This window comes from Lissotriton helveticus, chromosome 7, assembly GCF_964261635.1.
Source record: "Lissotriton helveticus chromosome 7, aLisHel1.1, whole genome shotgun sequence".
Lineage (NCBI taxonomy): Eukaryota > Metazoa > Chordata > Amphibia > Caudata > Salamandridae > Lissotriton > Lissotriton helveticus.
Genome location: NC_136068.1, coordinates 1962719 through 1983096, shown reverse-complemented (window position 1 = coordinate 1983096; position 20378 = coordinate 1962719). Strand labels below are relative to the sequence as shown.

The 20378-nt window shown below is 48.9% G+C and overlaps 1 protein-coding gene across 2 annotated transcripts in view; it reads left to right on the top strand.

Annotated features, from left to right (window-relative positions):
* Positions 1–8102, top strand: part of LOC144767918 (putative ATP-dependent RNA helicase DDX6) — a 189064-nt gene extending 180962 nt beyond the window's left edge. For both annotated transcript variants that reach the window (XM_078651257.1, XM_078651256.1), the window contains exon 14: positions 7490–8102. The gene's annotated coding sequence lies outside the window, so the exon portion shown is untranslated. The remainder of the gene's footprint in view (positions 1–7489) is intronic.
* The last annotated feature ends 12276 nt before the right edge of the window (positions 8103–20378 follow it).

Sequence of the window (20378 nt, the reverse complement as noted above, 5' to 3'; positions counted from 1 at the left end):
TGCTCGGAATTGTGAGTGGTCGAGTAGATTTTTCGAGGCCTGGAAAGGGTGCACTCCACTCCAAGCAGAACCGGTGAGAAGAACACTACAAAGAACACTGCACCCACAGATCATGAGTCAAGAGGTGCCTGACCGAAGGTGTCCAGCAACTCTTCATCTTCATTCTTCAGTCGTTGGTTCCCTTCGTCCAGTCTCCTGGCTCCAGACTGCAGTCCTTTTCCGCGACCGACATCCTCCATATAATTGCATTGGGCCCTGACACCCCCTTCAACCGGCTACTCTGTGTCGCCGGTGATGTGAACTTGGTTCCTACATGGCACCCCCTTTGCCCTTACCTGAACCCCAGGAGCTTGACTCCCAAGACCAAGAGGATGTGGCCTAGGGGCTAGGGCGGTCGACCTTTAAGGTGGGGAATACTCGGCAGGGATGCTCAGCATCCTGTGATTCTGGGAAAATCACTTAATATCCCAGTGCCTAGTTAAAATTGAATGTGTCCATCTGTAACGCAACTGGTGCTCATGTAAAGCGCTCTGATACCTTCGGGTCAAGTTCTCTCCACAGAAAACTCCAAAAAAGAAAAAGTGGCCTGCTCGCGAGCAGCCCCCAGCTAAGGTGTCCCCTAGTCCCCTTGGCTAGCATTGGTACTCTGCACCCGGCCGCTTAGTGCCGCTTGTGGTGCCCCTTAAGTTTCAGCCTGAACCTTGGAAAAACTTGATTCTAACCCCAAAACGTCAGTCCTAAAATACTTTACTACCTGTAAACTCAACACTTTGTTTTTCTTCTAAGGATAGAATGGTGGGATTTCTCTGAAAATTCTTGTAAGTGTTGAACTGTCTTGTACTGCAGTAAAAAGTAACTTAGTGCCTACACCAGAGTTAACTTGTTTACCAGTGTCTTGTGTTGCTTGAATTGTTAGGAGTGTTTCATGCTAAACTAGAAGCAATCTAAAAGTAATTTCATGTGTCTGAACAGTTTACAATTGTTTTCTCAAATGCAAAAATATTGTGAATATTCCTACAAATCCAGTGTTCACTGTATGTCTAAAAGTCACATTGTACTAAGCGTTTCGCTTACCTGCGTCTTAGTAAATCTTGGTTCTAGAAATTAAACAAAGTAACTTTTTATGCAATCAATTGATCTGGATTCAGTCTTTGAGCGTGTGACATCATATCTTGCCTGAGTGTGTACAACAAATACTTAACACTAACCCCTGATAAGCCTGGCTGCTCGACCACACTACCACAAAAGAGAGGGAGGTGTTATCTACTTTAGCCTCTGCTATACCTCTGGGGATCCACTGGACTCCGTGCACACTATACCTCACTTTGGTGTAGTATACACAGAGCCAGCTTCCTACATCGAGGGGTTAGCCATGGGTCTACAACTTTGCATTTGTTGGACCATTTGGTCAACTCCTGATCACACGACTACGACCCAAACATTGCCTTTAGCTCAACTCATTTTTTGAATTGACAATGTTTCAAAATTCTTAAGTCTTGTTTGGGCCTTGGTTAAGTCCTTCTAGCGTTTCAAAAAGTCTTAAACTCATTATATTTAGGAGTAAAAGGGTTTAGAAGTTTTTGACGTCTTTTAATAGATCCCAAACATGACCACAGTAACGGCAGACAGACACTTGTGTGGATGAGCTGGACCTCACCGCTTACCTCCATCTAGACATGGCTGAGTTAAGATCTTTATGCAAACTCAAAAAATACCTAAGGGCTCTCGCCCTTCCAAGGTCAAGCTCCAGGGACCAACCTTCTGAGAAGGGGAATCCCCCCCCTCCCAGACATGGATGAAACCAGTGATGGGAGGGCCTCACCCATCCCCTACCACTAAATAGGAAGGACCCGGCTCCTGAGACCCTCACTCCATGGATGGTACTCACAACACGTGGAACCCACACAGGTGGGTCAGCTCTTGGTGAGATCACGGAGGACAGCCTCAGTGAAGAGGACAACCTTTTAGCAAGGTTGACCAAAAGATTGAACCGAGAGTCCAGACACTCCTAGCTATAGAAAAAGAAAGATTAGCAAAAGGCTCCTCAATGGTGGCAGCAATATCAAACCTAGGGAGAAAGAAAGTTCTTATGACCCTAAAATCCCCAAAGGGATTGTCCCCAATATGAGGAAGGTGATGACCTCACCAAATGGTTCACAGCCTTTGATAGGGCCTCTGGAACGAGGCAAGTGAAAAGTGACACTGGTGGGGTTTTACTTTGGGAACGGTTCTCTGGTAACTGCGGAGACCGACTACTAACCCTCACTAGGCCAGATGATGAGCCCCATGACCTCATGAAGGGCACCTGATTGAGGGCTTTGGACTCCCAACTGAGGAGTATAGAATTAGATTCTGGGGGGCTCACAAAACCACAAGCCAATCCTGGGTTGACTTAATTGACTACTCAGTCAAAACATTAAATTGTGGGTTAACTGGAAGTGATGTGTAGGACTGTGTTGGGCTTTACTATCTCTTGATGAAAAAACACATGTTAAGTAATTGCACTAATAAAAAGTTGTCCCCGTATTTGCTAGATCTAGGTCTAATCTCTCCAAGAAGTGGGAAAGAAGGCAGGCCACTGGGTCAAGACAAGGGTGAGCAAAACTTACACTGGGGGTGACCAAAAGAAAGGGATCACAAAACCTGCACAGGTGAAAGGGGGTTAACCCCCCCCTCCCCCTCCCTCCCACCTGCCCCAAAGATAAAAACCAAGAGTCTTCCAAAGGCCCCCAAATCCCTGTTCTAGAGGGCGGGTCTCAGAAGTCTTCCCAGTCCACTGGTGGATATAATGTTTGATCCCCTAAAGGCCTGGTGTTACTACTGTAGGAATGTTGAACACCCTCCTAAAGTTCCTGCCTGGCCCAATAAAAATGCTACTAGTTCTGCCCCAGTTATTACTTTTGTGGCAAATCTCCAGGTAAGATGAAGTGTGAGCCTCGGGTAAATCCGAGTTCACACTGAAGCCCTCTTAGTTCCTGAAGGGGAGGGAGCATTGGCTACTTTAGCTGTCTTGCCCCCTAACTTAAAGAAGTACTTGCTTACAATACGTCTCAGTGAATGGGACTAGGGTAAAAAACCTGCGGGAGAGGGATATAGGTGCCAGTGTCACTATGGTGAGAAATACACTGGTTTCCCCAAAACAATACCTGACATATCCAGTCACCAGCGCTTAGTGTCACCGTGAGGGGAAATAAATTCATTTAAAAATAACCAGGTTTTTAGGTCTTTTCGAAAAGAGGCAAGAGAGTTGGCAGCTCTCATGTCCACAGGGAGCATATTCTGTAGTTTAGCCGTGCTATGGCCTAAGCTTCGACCTTGCCAGCTCTAGGTTCGAATCCTTGGTGCCAACATCAACCTGGCATTGGTGGACCTTAGCTGTCTGCCAGGGTGGTACCAGGAGAAAAAACTTTTCAGAGATACTGGTCCTTTATTATTCAAGGCTTTATAGGCTAGGCAAAGTGCCTTGAACTTAATACGTTGTGCCACTGGCAGCCAATGAAGTTTTCGAATGTCTTCAGCAACTGATTGATACTTCCGTAAGTTCAATAAAAGTTTTTTCAGATGTTGTTTCTATATCGCAAGATAGAGGTTGTTACAATAGTCTCATTTAAATAGTACTAAAGTAGGTACAACCGTCCTCCTGGAATCGGGAGGGATGTAGGGCAGGACCTTGTTCAGTTTACTTATCCGGTAAAAGGTAGCCGAAACTGGGGCATTGGTTAGTTGGGAGAAGCGGAGTTTACTCTCATTGAGGTTTTCATACATGGATCTCTTTGCTATTTGAAGTTACATCATACGATGATTTAGGTTCTGTTTGCGTATCTCTGTTACTAGTGGAAGTTGCATCATACTATGATTGAAGTTTTCATTTGTGGATTTCTTTGCTAGTGGAAGTTACAGTATAAGATGATTGAGGTTTCCATTTGCGAATCTTTTTGCTATAGCCTAGACGAGAAATTGTTAGTTTTGTGCTATTCACTTCTGTCCGTTGGTTCCCTTGAAGATGCTGTTGGGTTCAGCTGGCCTTAGCAAGTCCTGTCATGAACTGCTTGAAATGTTGGAGGCGCTGACCGCCGGGTGATCCCTTGGTCTCCAAAGCTCTGTCTGGAGAGGGGCAATCTCCTGCTGCAGAGAACTTCTCGTACTGCCATGTTGTTCCTCATGTTATTAACATTGACAGGGAGAACTCACCCCCCCTTCTGGGTACAAATATTGTAGAGGGAGCCCACCTCCCCCTTGAAAGATATCTTGGAAGCAGCTGCCAATGCAGACACAAGATTTTCCAAGAAAATTAGAAAGATCTGTATTTTGAAACAAGAACAAAATGTATTGTGCAGATAGAACCCTGGAAAATAAAGTCCCTTCATCTTTCAAAAAGGAACTGATATGAAACCTGCAGGTATTCAGTTTGATGATACCAACCAAGTAGATCAAAAAGAAAGTTTAGAGTTATTCAAAACATTTATTGTTGATAAATTGGACTTAAAATGTGATGGTAACTCTGGGTTTTCTGCTTCCTCTTTCCTCATTTACCCTTTCTGTTCATGGGCTGTAGAGTGTGTAGAGTATCATAAAGGTGATCCTTTCTGATCGCTCGACAGGAGTGATGGCCTGAATGTCACTCTAGCAACACAGCTGAAGTTTGTACAGGTTAGTTGCCTTGACACGTCCACTTCTGTCGAAAGTTCTGTGTAAAGTGGAAGAGGATTGAGCAAAACTACTCCCAATGACCCCAGACTGGGTGCAGAGGACATGGTGTGCCCTGCTGTTGCTACTCGGCATGCAGCGGACTCTTCCTGTCCCATGCAGGGTTGATGTACACTTTCTAGCATGGTGAGGCCCGCCAGCCCAGTCCCCAATGCTGCGCTTGGAGGTGGAGCAGTACCAGTTAGTTATTTTGCCTTACCAGTTTTTGGTGCATAGTTTTCTCTCTTGATAATTTGGTTCTTTGTACCTGCCCTAAATCTCACCTAGGATAGTTTGTTTCATATGGGTGAGTCTACTTCCCTTTCATTCCCATTTCATGCTCCCAGTCCAACCAAAGAAGTAACAACTGCATAAACTAGAGCCCAGATGTAGTGTTATACTACATTGGCCACAACAAGAAGATGACCAGCTCTTTGTGGGTTTCACCACAGCTATAATGTGACCAAAGGCATCATTTTGTGTAAGCTCACACTTTATCAGGATCTGCAATGCGTTGGCCAGAGAGATTGTCCCGAAGCATTGGTGTCCCTCACCCAGGGCCATGGCTGCTTCCAAGACTCATCAGAGGTTACACGGTCATCTTTGCATATTGTTCAGATCCACACCTTTTCACATTGGTCAAGTACTTCTCCCTGCACCCAGACTCTGTAGTGAAAAACCTTTTACATGCTCTAGATGTTAAAAGGCTGCCTATGTGCCACATTCACAGAGCTCTTTTTTCGGTAAAATGAAAAAAAATATTTTGAAGCCTTTGCCTAGCATTACATGGCCCTCTGTATCATCTGCTCACTAGGCACCCCTTAGTGGAGAAACTGGTTGCAGTCTGAGAGCATGTGTATCTGCCCACACGTGTCACTAACAGAATAAGCTATTTCACCTGTAAGCACTGGTGGTGCAATGATTTTTAGAGTGGGGTGCAGGCCAATAACGTCATCTCACGAAAGGCAAAAGGGGTTGTTTGAAATAGTTTCTTTGAAAACACGAAAACTGGCGTAAGATTGATTTGAAGGACCCCTTTATTATTCATCTAAAGTCTTTCAAACTTCAAGGCTCCTCCGACCCATAGTTCCAGTACCACTGCCTTTAATAATCTGTTGGTAGTGTTGTGATTGCGAGAGAGTTCTCTTTTGCATGGCTATTTTCCCACCTTTTGCGTGGGTTTGAGGTGGTTTCAAATGTAGTGCACAGGGTCCCTGCGAACCAGGTCCCCTGTGCCAGTGCTCCTTTCCTAAAGCAAACACCCAGTTGGTACTTCTGCCCCCTGTAAGTCCCTAGTAAGTGGTAGTAAGTGGTACCCTGGAAACCTAGGGCTTGTGCTTACCCCCAAACCCCTGCTTGTGCTTACTCCAAAGCTTGGCCCCTGCAACCGATTTACTAAACTTCCAGCAGTTTGACTCCAGGCACCGTTCGCCTCCATTAGAAAGTATTTGGTCGAACTGTTATTTCGACCTCTGCACCTGGCCGCCCCTGTGCTGCTGGTGGTGCAGTGTTGGTACTTTCCTGACCCCTGGCCCTTGCTGACATTTGGCTCCGAAGTCTGAGCTTGTAAGATGAACTTACCTGTATAACAACAATATTGTTTCCCCCAAAGGATAGCCGTGGACTGTGTGAAAATGTTTTTAAGTGTCGATTTTTGCAAATGATAAAGTACAATTAATTGAAAACATTCCTGATTACAAAGACATGGGTCTTAAATTAAAGTAGAAAGTATAATTTTATAAAATTGGTCTTGATCTCCTTCTTGGGTCGTGTGTCCGTTATTGATCATTGTTTTGCAATAAATGCCTTACACTCCTTTGTGTTAGGCCTAAGGCTTCTCGCCCACACCACCACTAATAGAGCACTTTGGGTTTTACATTGAGCCCTGTTCACTTCTGGGGAACTCTGGACTCCGTGCCCGGTATAACCAGCCTAGTGATAATCTCATACAGAGCCAGCGTCCTGCCGTGCTCTAGATTAACATGCGCCCAAACACCACCTCGCACGTCAGTTGTAATCCCAGTGCTTTTCTCTCTTTCCACTTGCGTTTCGAAATGCAAAGAGCGCTTTTCTTTGACACTGCACTCTACTTACGTGGCTCGCCCATTGAGCGTAAAGCAAGCTGATGTGTAGGCGTTGTCCTGGTGCATTGTAGACTAAGGTAGGAGACACAAAATGAATCACTAATTTTCAAGGAAAACAGTTGCGTACTTTGCGGACAAGCATTAGATGGCCCGAGTACGCTGAGCATGTGAACGCTACAAAGATGTGGTTAGAGTAAAACACACTTTCTTTCTGACCAGGTTGCCTCTCCTGCCCGGGGCAGGGCACACCTCTAGTCTGCGCTGGTAGAGTCCACCACTAAATTGCAAAGCCTCAAGTAGAGCTTCTCAGGGCTCGTGCATTCAGTCTCCTGAAAAAGGAAAGGTATCCGGTTAAAAATAACAAAACCCGTCTCAGGGTGGCTGTAGTATCATTGAAGAACCACTGCAGAGGTCATTGGACTCCAAGAGGGAAAAAGCTCTACCTGTAGCCAAACTGTGTTATGAGGAACAGTAAAGAAATGTGATCCATCTGAAACGGTGTAATTCCACTTGGTGCTCTGCTGTTTGTTACAGAAAAAACATCGACAATGAGATGGGCGCGTAACGTGGTTTTAAAATTGCCAGAACACTTTCTTAAAAGAATTAAATGCCAAGGTTCTTATTAGGCACAAAAATGAGAAATTAATTTTAGTTTAAATTAATTTTCGACTTTCCAAGGTAATTGTTTGGCACTGACATCTTTTTCTTTTTTTTAATAGAGCGTTCTGAGCTGATGGAGTTACATGCAAGAGTGGAGTGTGGCTTTGGAACAGCAGTTGAAACTGTGGGATTTTTCCCTAGATGCTGTCATCCCCGCGTCAGGTGGACTTTCCCTTTTTCTTGATGACAAGGAAGGGACGGCTGTATTTCTCATTGTTTCCTCCCCTGGTTCTTGTGTTGTGCATTTGGTCTCTGGTGCAGTTGGATTTCCAGTGTCCTGGTGAAGGACTTTGCATTCTCCTCTGATTCCAGCATGGCAGCTCGGAACTCCAGTGTTCTGGCATCCTTGTGTCCTGCTGTATGAGTTGCATTTTCAGGTGCCTTCCTGCCACTTCAAGCTCTGAAACTTCTGCTCTTTGGACGTATAATGTGATTGGGACATGGATCATGTCTCGTGTTAGCTGCTCACCAGCCCCTGACCGAATTTCTTCACAGCAATAAGACCATAGGAGCTTGCTCTAGCCTCCTGTAGAAAAGACATTCTCACAGGATGTTGTCCTATGAGACTCTGCCACAAGAAGTTGCTGTCTGTTCCATGGTGGATTAAAATTGTCTTTTTTACTTGATCTTATCAAGCGAATGCGTGGAAAGGAATAAAACGCATTGAGTACAGCAGTGTCTGCATTTTTGTAATGGAAGAAACGAACTTGAACTTCACTGCATTTAAATTATGCTAATTTGCTGTGACTTATTTAACTGTATGAAGTGTTGCTTCCGTGTGTACCACTGAACTGTCAAATGAAATGCATACAGTACAAGAGACTAATATGTATAATGAAAAACTTTTTATGCTGCTCTGTGACTCTTTGTTGCTGTAGACAGTGCACATGGTGGGTAATGTGGTGGTAAAAATGTGAGGCTCATATTACAGCATTAGGTCTTCACCCTTTATAGCCAGAGCATAGGGTTCGAGGCATGTGGGCTGCTGAATTCATATCTGTTGCATAGATTGCCGCCTAGTGTTGGGTCCGGATGATTGCACATTGTTGTCCTGGAAGAGTCTTCGAAGTATCACGAGATAGGTGGCTCCTCCCCTGGACTACAGTGCGCATGGGCGTTGACTCCATCCCCAGATTGTTTTTTTCCGCCATTGGGTTCGGATGCTTATTTGATCACTCAAGTTTGGAATCACTAGAAACATTCTTTTTGGCCCAAAGGCCTTTACTATATTGTCGGTATTGTCTTGTGATCGGTGCCCAGGTCTGTTACACCTCAGTTCCCGAGTCGGACATCCAGAGGAGTCGCGTGGCTCTTTGGCGCTGAAGGCCCGGTCGACGACAGACGCCTTATTCGATGAACCATCATGGAACGGAGCCCGTTCAAAAGGTGCCCCGTGTGCAACTCGAAGTATCCTCACATCGACGTCCACCCGTTGTGCAACAAGTGCCTGTCGCCGGATCACGATGATTGCTCTCGTTTCCGCTCCAAGAAGACGATTCGACTTCGGCGCGCAGCGCGCCAGGAGGCCCAGCAGACGGCACCTGACCCGGTGAACATTTTCGATACCGAGGACGAAGAGGCAGACGAGCAGGAAGAGCAAGAGCCGATGTCCAATCCAGCAGCGGAGATCGACTCCAGCTACGACGCTAATGTTGAAATGCTCGATATTGAAGAAGTCGTCGACGAGGTAGGAGACGACGATGGGGCCAATGGGGCCATGGAAGATAGCTCAAGCGAGGAGCTATGCCCAACCGTCGAAACAAGTCATAGGGCTCAGGTCGAGGGATCGCCACATGGCCTTACCCAAGATCTTACACTGGGTTCTACAGCCTCGCCTCCAGGCCTGGCTTTGGACACTTCTAACGAACCACTAATGGTGAAATCGAAACCAAAAGAGAAAGCTTCGGGGTCTGCACAACCGAAAGCACTAGAGGCGCCATCGAAACCGAAAGTGCGTGTTGCTTTGGTCGGCTCGAAGTCTTCTGACCTATTGGCGCGGACGAAGCTTAAAAAGGTTATCGATCCGGTGAGGTTGCTAAAGGGTGTCGAGCCGAAGACTGGGACACCGAAAACACTGGTCAAGGTCGTCGACCCAAGATATCGGCGCCGAGGGCCATCGACACAGACAAAGGACTCGGACCTAAAAAAGTTGTCGATCCTGCGCGTCGGACGGACAAGGCCAAAAGCAATACAAGCCTCGAGTCAGCGCCTAGCGGTGGCTCGAAGGAACCAGTCGAGTCGACGCAGCCGTCCGCCTCCTTCTCGAAGCAGGTGTCGGAATCGTTGAAATGCATTACGGTGAAAGCTTCCGCTGTCGGTCCAAAGGATACTTACACGCCGAAGCCTGCCACCAAACCTCAAAAGTCGCCGGCGCCCATTCAGTTTACGCTGCCACCGAAAGTGGTGCCGAAGGCCTTCGCACCTAAGACGGTCGTCGAGGCGTCCATGAAGGTGTCCACGGGGCCGAAGCCTGCAACTGCAGTTGTGGGCACAAAGCATCGACAACCCCTGCTTGAGGAGCAGTCGGAACAATTCATCGACGCCGACACGGGTAAACTTTCTATTTACAAACGGAAGATCACCCCGGCACAGCCTATGGAGTCCTACACAATTCCAGTCAAGAAGAAGGATTCCACAGCTTCACCCGTTCTTGTCGAACTAATAGCTCCACGTGAACAGGACACTGCTCCTATCTCGCCCACTTACTCAGATGTGGAGGCTGGGGAAGGTGACTATGATGAGTACAACTACCCTGCCGACACTGATCCTGAGGATCAGCATAACACATGGGCAGATGCTGCTGACCCGGGAGATCCACAAACTGCCCCGGACACTCAAGTGTATAACGTAAAAACATCGCCTACTGAAGACTCAGCGGCATTTAATGCGCTTATTGAAAGGGCAGCCAAGAATCATGATGTCCAGCTCCATGCTGACCCTATTGAGGTGGATTTTTTGTTTGACACCTTTTCCACCTCCGAGAGGACCGTAAAGACTCTGCCAATGCTAAAGGGTGTCTTAAAACATGCTGCAGACATTTTTAAAGAACTCACACGTGCCAGGGTTATAAACCCCAGGATTGAGAAGTACAAACCGGCGCCTGGGGACCCTCCCTACATCAAGGGCCAGTTGCCGTTGGACTCTCTAGTTGTTTCCAATGCCCGGAAGAGGGCAAACTCACAAACTACTGGTGATGCTCCTCCCCCTGACAAGGAATCTAAAGTGCTAGAAGCGTCAGGGAAGAGGGTGGCAGCTCAAGCGGCCAACACCTGGCACACTTCAAACACTCAGGCGCTCTTAGCCAGATATGACAGGGCACATTACGATACACTTGAGACCCTGTTACAACACTTGCCAGATGAATATAAAGAGGCAGCAGAGATGCTCATACAGGAAGGAAAGCTCATCTCAAATGCTTCTATTAAGTGCGCACTGGACGCAGCAGACACCGCGGCCAGAGCCATTAATACCAGTGTGATGTTACGGCGTCAGGCCTGGCTAAGAATCTCCGGGTTCAAGCCGGAGATACAAACCACCATCCTAAATCAGCCTGTAAACCCTGATCACTTATTTGGACCTGAGGTGGACACCACCCTAGAAAAAATCAAAAAGGACACTGAAACTGCGAAGTCTATGGGGGCTCTCCAGTCGCAGCAGTTCAGGGGTGGTTCTTTTCGTCGCTCAGGCAATAGAGGTGTTTCCAGAGGCCAGATGTCCCAGCACACACAGTACAATAAGGGTGGCGCGCAAAACACGTACACCAAACAAAGTAGAGGTGGCTATCGCGGAAATAGCGCCAAAGGCAGAGGTCGTGGAAACAACAGCTCCCAATCCTCCGCCGCCAACAAACAGTGACGCCTTGTCACTGCCCCCCGACCATGAAACACCAGTCGAGGGGAGACTCCAACAGTTCCTGCCAGTCTGGAAATCCATCACCACAGACAGATGGGTCATAAAGCTTATCCAGTACGTTTATTGTCTGGAGTTAACATCCCCTCCACCCAACATACCCCCAAAACACCGTCCTATGTCCACAGAGCATTTGCACTTATTGCAGCAGGAGGTACTAGTCATGCTGTAAAAAGGGGCAATCGAGCTTGTGCCGGTGGAAGAAAGAGGCACAGAAGTGTACTCCCTGTACTTCTTAATCCCAAAAAAGGACTGGTCCCTCAGACCCATACTGGACCTCAGACCCCTAAACCAGTACATTCTATCAGAACATTTTCACATGCTAACACTGCAGCAGGTTCTTCCGTTGCTCAATCAGGGAGATTTCTTGGCCACATTAGATCTAAAGGATGCATATTTTCGCATTCCGCTACATCAGTCACACAGAAAATACCTCAGATTCACCATTCAGAATCAGCATTACCAATTCAAAGTGCTCCCTTTCGGAGTAACAGCGCCCAGGGTGTTCACAAAGTGCCTAGCGACAGTGGCTGCACACCTCAGGAGACAACATGTTCACGTCTACCCTTATCTGGACGACTGGCTTGTCCAAGCACACTCGGCCCAGCAGTGTGCCGCCAACATGTCCCACACCATTCACCTTCTTCACGATCTGGGATTCTCACTGAATTACCCAAAGTCACACCTTCAGCCCGCCCACGTGCGGCAGTATCTGGGCGCAACAATAAACACTCTTGCAGCCACAGCACAGCCAAATTCAGTGAGGATCAACAGCATTCAATTGCTGATACAGAAATTCAGACCGCAACACTCGCTTCCAGCACGAGTGTTCATGCAGTTGATAGGCATGATGGCCTCCTGCATCTTCATAGTCCCGCACGCCAGGCTACATATGCGTCCGCTTCAGGAGTGCTTAGCACGTCAGTGGAATCAGGCTCACGGACAGTTAAAAGACCTAGTGTTGGTGACAGGTCGTGCATACAACTCTCTGCATTGGTGGAATCCACATAACCTTTGCAAGGGCCGACCGTTCCGGGAGCCTGTGCCACAGATTATCCTGACGACGGACGCATCTCTCCAGGGATGGGGAGCTCATGTACTCCACTACACGGTGCAGGGACTATGGACAACGCAGCAAAAGAAGATGCACATCAACCTCCTAGAGCTGATGGCAATCTTCATAGCAATGAAAGCTTTCAAGGTACATCTGTGCAACAAGGTCGTGTTGATCCGAACGGACAACATGACGGCCATGTACTACATTCAAAAGCAGGGAGGTACACACTCTCCACAGTTGTCTCATCTGGCTCAGAGCATGTTGAAGTGGGCCATTCAAAGGAACATCTTCCTCATGGCGGAACACCTCCCGGGCAAGGACAATCAAATGGCGTACCTGCTCAGCAGGCACAGCCACCAAATGCACGAGTGGGAGATACATCCATCAGTGTTCCACCCGTACTTCCAGCAGTGGGGTCATCCAGAGATAGACCTGTTTGCCACAAAGGAAAACGCCAAATGCCAAAGCTTTGCCGCCAGGTTCCCGCACACACAGTCGCAGGGCAATGCGATATGGATGAACTGGTCCGGCAAATTTGCGTACGCTTTTCCCCCAGCACCTCTAATACCGCTAGTGGCACGCAAGCTGAAGCAACACTCGATGACGCTCATCCTGGTTGCTCCAACGTGGGCACGCCAACCATGGTACACCACGTTTCTAGAACTTTCCGTGGTACCGCATCAAAGGCTGCGCCTCACTCCCAGGCTTTTGACGCAGAGCCATGGAGATGTTCAACACCCAGATCCTTAACAGCTCAACCTAGCGATCTGGCTCCTGAGGTCTTAGAATTTGGCTACCTCAACTTGCCTCCCGACTGCATGGATATCATACGGGAGGCAAGAAAGCCCACCACCAGAGCATGCTATGATGCGGCAAAATGGAAGCGGTTTGTCATTTATTGTGCTAACCACAACATCAACCCGCTTGACGCGTCTACGCACTACCTCATTTGTTATCTGTTACATCTTTACAAATGCAATCTGGCATATGCTTCCATTCGGATACATTTATCCGCCATAGCGGCTTATCTCCAAAACAGGCAGCATCTCTCACTTTTCAGAGTGCCTGCCATTAAGCCTTTCTGGAAGGACTCAAACGAGTTATTCCTCCCCGTACCCCACCAGCTCCTGAATGGAACCTTAATGTGGTCCTCACCCAACTGATGGGTCCACCTTCTGAGCCTCTACATTCATGCGAGATTCAGTTCTTAGCATGGAAAGTGGCTTTCCTGATAGCAATTACATCTCTACGGCGAGTTAGTGAACTCCAGGCACTAACTATCCAAGAGCCATTCATACAAATTCACTCCAACCGGGTGGTGCTGCGCACTAACCCTAAATTTCTTCCAAAGGTGGTTTCACAGTTCCATATCAATCAGACTATTGAACTGCCTGTGTTCTTCCAAAATCCTGAGTCGGTGGCGGAGAGAATGCTCCACACGCTCAACGTCAAAAGAGCCTTAATGTATTACATTGATAGGACCAAAGATTTTAGGAAGACAAAACAACTTTGTTGCCTTTTCAGCACAACACAAAGGCAACCCCATTTCCAAAGCAGGTATAGCCAAATGGATCGTTAAGTGTATTCACATTTGCTATCACAAAGCAAAGTGCAGTTTAACAATCCCCCCAAGGGCACACTCCACCCGCAAGTTGGGGGCCTCCATGGCTTTCCTTGGAAATATTCCTTTAGAAGAGATTTGTAGAGCAGCCACATGGTCTACCACACACACGTTTACAAAACACTACTGTGTAGATGTGCACTCCAAACAGGCAGCTGTAGGACAGGCTGTTCTAAAAACACTTTTTCAAACTGCTGCAGCTGGCACAGGCGGCCACCGCTAATGGAGGGACTGCTATGTATTCTATGCAACAGATATGAATTCAGCAGCCCACATGCCTCAAACCGAATATGCTACTTACCAGTATGCATCTGTTCTTGGCATGTAGGGCTGCTAACATTCATATCGCCCGCCCTCCTCCCCGGCGCCCGTAGCGGCTGCAGCACTTACAATTACTCTTAGCATGGTCATCACTCAGTGTTACATTCCAACTTTGCCACAATGGCTAAAAACAATCTGGGGATGGAGTCGATGCCCATGCGCACTGTAGTCTAGGGGAGGAGCCACCTATCTCGTGATACTTCGAAGACTCTTCCAGGACGACAATGTGCAATCATCCGGACCCAACACTAGGCGGCAATCTATGCAACAGATATGAATGTCAGTAGCCCTACATGCCAAGAACAGATGCATACTGGTAAATAGCATATTCGTTACTGAGTTTATGATAAAAACTACGTTGGAAAAAACTGAAGCAGGGCCACACTGAATTAGCTTTTTTGCTGAGCCTACAGACTTGCCAAAACTCCTACAGAGAACCGTCTTTGCAAAAGTGACTAAACACAAGAACATCCTTGTGTAGATGAACTACAAGGACCAGCACCAAAAACCTATCGTGATCACACACTTCACAAGTCCTTTACGATAACATTATAATTGCAGAAAACTCTTCCAGCGAAGGCAAAAGAGGATGTAATTATCGAGAATAGAAGGTAAGCACTGAGAGTGACACTGAAGGCAAAGGATTTGAAGTAGGAGAGCTCACCTGGTGACCTAGATTGGAGTGGCAGGGATGGTAATGTGTGCTTGTTACTTGGCTTCAGTAACAGGCTATTTGTAACATGGGTTGGCTGCAGATACACATGCTATGCACTTTCCTGCCATCAAGTGTTGGGCTCGGACTGTACAACTTGTTCATTTCTATGAAGTCTTTCTAGTTCTCGCCTAGACAACGCTTGCGCTGTCTCTTCCAGTCATGCTGTCTTCCGGTATAGACCATTCACATAACTTATCTGCACTGGCGCCGTGCTTTAAATTTAAGCTTGGCGCCTGCTTTCATAGTCTCTCTCTCTCTGCTTCCGTCTCTCGTCTGTGTCATTAGCATTTATTATCTGAAAGAGACTATTAGTTATAGATTCCGTACCTTAGAATTACCCCCAGGCGTCAAAATGGATCCTGATAATTCAGCAATACCCCTGTGTGTTGATACTGGCGTCCGTCGACTCAGCGTCCAGCATCACGGTCAACGGCGTGATGTCGCAGTGTCTACTTAGACGCCGCCCCTGCACGCTGACTCGAGGTTTTTTTCTTTTTCTGGGCCAGCCTAGTGCAGATTGGGAGAGAGTTTGCCCCTTAGTCATTTTTGGATTAAGCTTTTTCAACTTTGCCGATGTCTTTTTCTCGTTTCTCCAACCACTGGTGCACGAGGGATGTTCCATCGCCGGACCGGATTCAAGCCTTGTGATTCCTGTCGCAAACTGATGTCTGTGACGGATTTTCACCTCGTGTGTCGCGTGACTGACTGTCAGGCCATGAATCCAAAGTCTTTGCGGGAGCAGTCCTGGAAGCTTTTAAAGGCCTGGCAGTCTGCTCTGTCGCTCCTGGTCTTGCTCGACGGGAAGGTCTTGAGACCGGTCGTGGAGCCACCACACCTCGTCCAAGTCTTTGCACTTCTTGGGTAAGTCGAAGCACCGTCGCTCTTCCCCTTCTCCCCGTTTGTCGGCTGACGCAACGTGGGAAAAGGAGCGTCGTTGCTCGTCGTTGCTCTAAGGCTCCATCCCCAGTGCCTGATTCAGGGAAGAATCTGCACCTCCACGGCCATTTCCAGGAGCCAGGGCGTCCCCTGCCCAGCTTCTTGCATTTTATGCAGCTCTTCATTCCTTCTTTGAGCTGGCGGTCTCCGCTGGCACGCCTTAGGGCCCCGCGGAGCCAGTAGGGGGCCCGGGGCCTTCGCTGCGTGCGGCTCTGGCCCTGATGCCGCAGAGTCCCCATGAATCCAGACCTGATCCAGATAGAAGCCGGTCGGCCTTACACAACCTATCCTGGCCATGCCCCCAGCCGACACCATCCTCAATCCCGAGATGGACCCAGATCGAGGTCAAATCCAACTTCAGAGGGTGCTTTTTTGCCCTTGTTCATCCCAGGTAATCCCCATCACTCTGAGGGTGATGAGGAGGACTAAGAGGGGTCGATGGACACTTTAACAGGCCTGCTCTAAGAGCTGGACTGGAGAGAGGAATTGGGTGACACCAGTGGTCTGGATACTTCCCGAGACCTTGGCACGCTTTCTCCCCTACCATGGCTACGGAGGCGAGAGCGTCCTTTGAAGTGGTTGTGCTTATGGCAGCCGAGGTGTTTCAACTGGTGGCAATTTCCTCAGAACCCCTCTTGTCTTTCATTGAAGCCCTCATGGACGTCTTTCACGGGCACTTGTGACAGACGATTGCCCACTGCCCGGCTCAGGATGATCCCATTTTCCTCTCCCAGTACCCTGCTCCCGAAAGCTTGGTGGTCCAAGCCTCTTCTTCCAAGGGCACATTACCTTCCGCACCCCCGGATACGGAATCCAAGAAGTTGGATCATCGTGGGATGCGTATGTTGTCTTCCTCCAGCTTGGTGCTGTGGTCCGTGAATACTGCATGCCTCTTGGACCGCTATACCCATACAGTCTGGGATACGGTTGTGCAGGTGCTGCCTCAGTGCCCGGAGGAGGCCTGGCCATTCTCTCCCAGACAGTGTTGAATGGGAGAGATACAGCCAAATTTACGACCCGCCTTGGACTGGATACCGCTGACTCTCTGGGCAGAACGATTACCACGTCGGTAGCCCTTCGGCACCACGCCTGGTTGCACAAGTCTGGTTTTTTCGGGGGATGGTCAAGTAACCTTGCTGGACATGCTCTTAAATGGCTGTCACCTTTTTGGTGACAAGTTGGAATTGGCACTCAAGCATTTTAAGGATTCTCTGCTACGGCCAGTTACTTAGGCCTCGCTGCGTCCTCCCGTCCCCACAATCTGCCTATCAACCCTTTCATAGCTTCGGAAAGGGCACCTCACCACAACCGACCCAGTCCAGCCACCGGCACACGCAAGCTGCCCAGCCTCTGCATGGCTGTGGACTTGGGACCCAGCAACACAGGTCTGAGAACCCAACCCCCCCCCCCGCAGCAGCATCCAAACCCTCCTAGTCTGACCTTTGAGGGCCTTCAGTGGCCAGTGGGCGGCAGGATTCGCCATCACCGCCCCCACTGGCAATCTATCTAGTCAGACAGGTGGGTTTTGCAGATATTCTGAAGGGGCTACTCACTCCCCTTCAAGACTACCCCTCCCTGCCACGTCTCTCAATCACATGTCAGAAGATCATTTGGCGCTTCTCTGCCAGGAAGTCTCCGCTCTCTTGGCAAAGGGAGCTATCGAGAGGGTACCTGCGCCAGAAGTCTATCTTGTTTGCTGGTCTGGACTATCCTCGACTCTGGAGACTGGATGGTGGCGTTGGACTTGCAGGGCGCTTATTTTCACATCCCCTTTCTGCCAGCCCACAGATGTTACCAGGCCACGAGCATTTTCAATTCACTGTGCTCCCCTTCGGCCTTACCAGTGCCCCTCGGGTATTCACGAAAGTGATGGCGGTGGTCGCAGCCCATCTGCGCAGATCAGGGGTTCCAGTCTTCCCATAGTTGGATGACTGGCTGTTGAAGGTGGGCATGCCCCAGGCAGTCGTCTCCCACCTCCAGACTATGGCTGACCTCCTACATTTGCTGGGGTTCACTATCAACGTGCCGAAGTCGCACCCTTTCATCTGGGCTGTTCTGGACACAGTGTAGTTTTGGGCCTATCCTCATGAGCAGCGAGTCCGGATTATTCTGGCTATGATACCGATGTTTAAGCCTCTATATACTGGAGAGAATGATTCTTAGGCTGCTGGGCCTCACAGCCTCCTGCATCCTGCTGGTGGTCATGCCAGATAGCATATGCGGGCTCTGTAGTGGGACCTGAAGTTTCAGTGGGCGCAGCATCAGGGGAATCCTTCCGAATACGTCAGGATCTCTGAGGGAACTGCGCAACAACTGCAGTGGTGGTTAACGAACCAGGATGGGGTCAGACGCAGACCTCTCTCCCTTCCCCAACCAGACCTCACGGTGGTGACCTATGCATCACTTCTGGGATAGGAGGAGATCAGAGGAGTCTGGTCTCCATTTCAACCTGTTGGAGCTCCGGGTGATTCGCTTGGCACTGAAGGCATTCCTTCCCTACCTCAAGGGGAAGGCAGTGCAGGTAATCGTACTATACCACCGCCATGTGGTACTGCAACAAACAAGGCGAGGTGGTGTTCTGGACCCTTCGTCAAGAGGCTTTTCGCCTTTGGACATGGCTGGAACATCAGGGCATTACTCTGGTGGTTCAATACCTGCCAGGTTCTCTGAACTCCAGGGCAGACAAACTCAGCGGCAGGTGCATGATGGATCACGAATGGCGTCTTCACTCGGAGGTGGTGCAAGGTCTCTTTCAACCATGGGGAGATCCTTGGTTGGCCACCAAGGAGAACGGGCAATGTCAGCAGTTCTGCACGCTGGAGTTTCCGAGGCAGCACTCGCACGGCGACTATTTTCATCACATGTGGAGCTGTGGCCTCCTGTACGCTTTTTCCGGCTGTACCACTTCTGCCCCAAGAGCTAAAGATCAATCGTGACCGGGCCCAAGTCATTCTTGTGGCACCGGCCTGGGCATGAAGCGTCTGGTACCCCGAGCTCCTGAGCATGGCTATCGATCCTCCGATCAGATTCCCCCTTCGGGAGGATCTTCTGTCGCAACAGCAGGGGATAGTCCTCCACCCAAACCTGTCCAGCCTCCACCTCCTTGCGAGGAGATTAAGTGGCGACAGTTGGCAGCTTTTGTCCTTTCTCCTGATGTCTATCATGTTATCTTGCCAGCCAGGCGTCCCTCCACTAAGACGGTATACGCCTATTGATGGGATAAGTTTGTGGCATGGTGCACAGCAAAGGCTGTCGATCCCCTTTGTGCTCCTCTTTCTGAGGTTCTTTTGTTCCTTTCTTTGGCCCAGCAGGGCTCTGCTCTGGGCACTCTAAAGGTCTACCGGCCAGCTATTTCTGCTTTTCTTCGGCTGCCAGATCCGCCATCTATTCAGGTCCCCTATTGTAAGTCGGTTCTTTAAAGACATTATTCATCTCTTTCCTCCATCTCCTTTCGTAATGCCTCAGTGGGACTTTAATCTTGTCTTGACTTACCTTATGTGTGCTCCCTTCGAGCCTCTTCACAATTGTCCTCTCAGGCTTCTCACTCTGAAGACTGCCTTTCTTGTTGCCATCACATCTTCTCACAGAGTGAGTGAGCTTCAGGCTCTTATAAGCATCCTTTCTTTTCAGTCCATCCGGACAAAGTGGTGCTTCGATCGAGACCCTCGTTCCTACTTAGTTGTCACTCCCTTTCACTTCGGCAGACTATTACTCTGCCCACCTTTTTCCTGCCTCTGAACTATTCCAAGGAAGCGGAGCGACTCCACCGCCTGGACCTGAAATGTGCGCCGTCTTTCTACTTTGGCTGCACAAAGGAGTTCCAGGTAGACGATTAACTCTTTGTTATGTTAAGGTGAGCTTATAGAGCGCTCTGTCACCATGGGTTTCCTGGCGCTGATCTGGTGCTGGGGATGGACAGGGGGGGGTAGCCAGATTGTGGGAAAAGCCATGTTTTCAGAGATCTACGGAATTGGAAGAGCGAATTGGAGGCTTTAAGTGAGGGTGGGAGAGAATTCCAGAATTTAGGGGCCAGATATGCAAATCTCCTTGGCTGTTGGCTGTGTGAGTGTCAGAAAAGGTAGGGCTGTGCAAAAGCGTACTATCTCTCCATGTGTGGTCTTTTGTATCAAGATTTGTTATGCTTTGGCTACAAAGGAACCTCCAGTGGGGCTGCGTGCTCATTACACTAGAGCTACGGCAGCAACCACTGCTTTCTCGCAGGGAGTCCCACTCATCGATATCTGCCCGGCAGCCACGTGTGCTTCTGTGCACACGTTCACCAGACATTACTGCCTGGATAGTCCAGTCTGCAGGTATGGCTAGTTTGCCCGTTCTGTCCTCTAGGTTTTTCCGGTGTGAACTTGTTTCGCAGACCCTCCTCCAGGGATG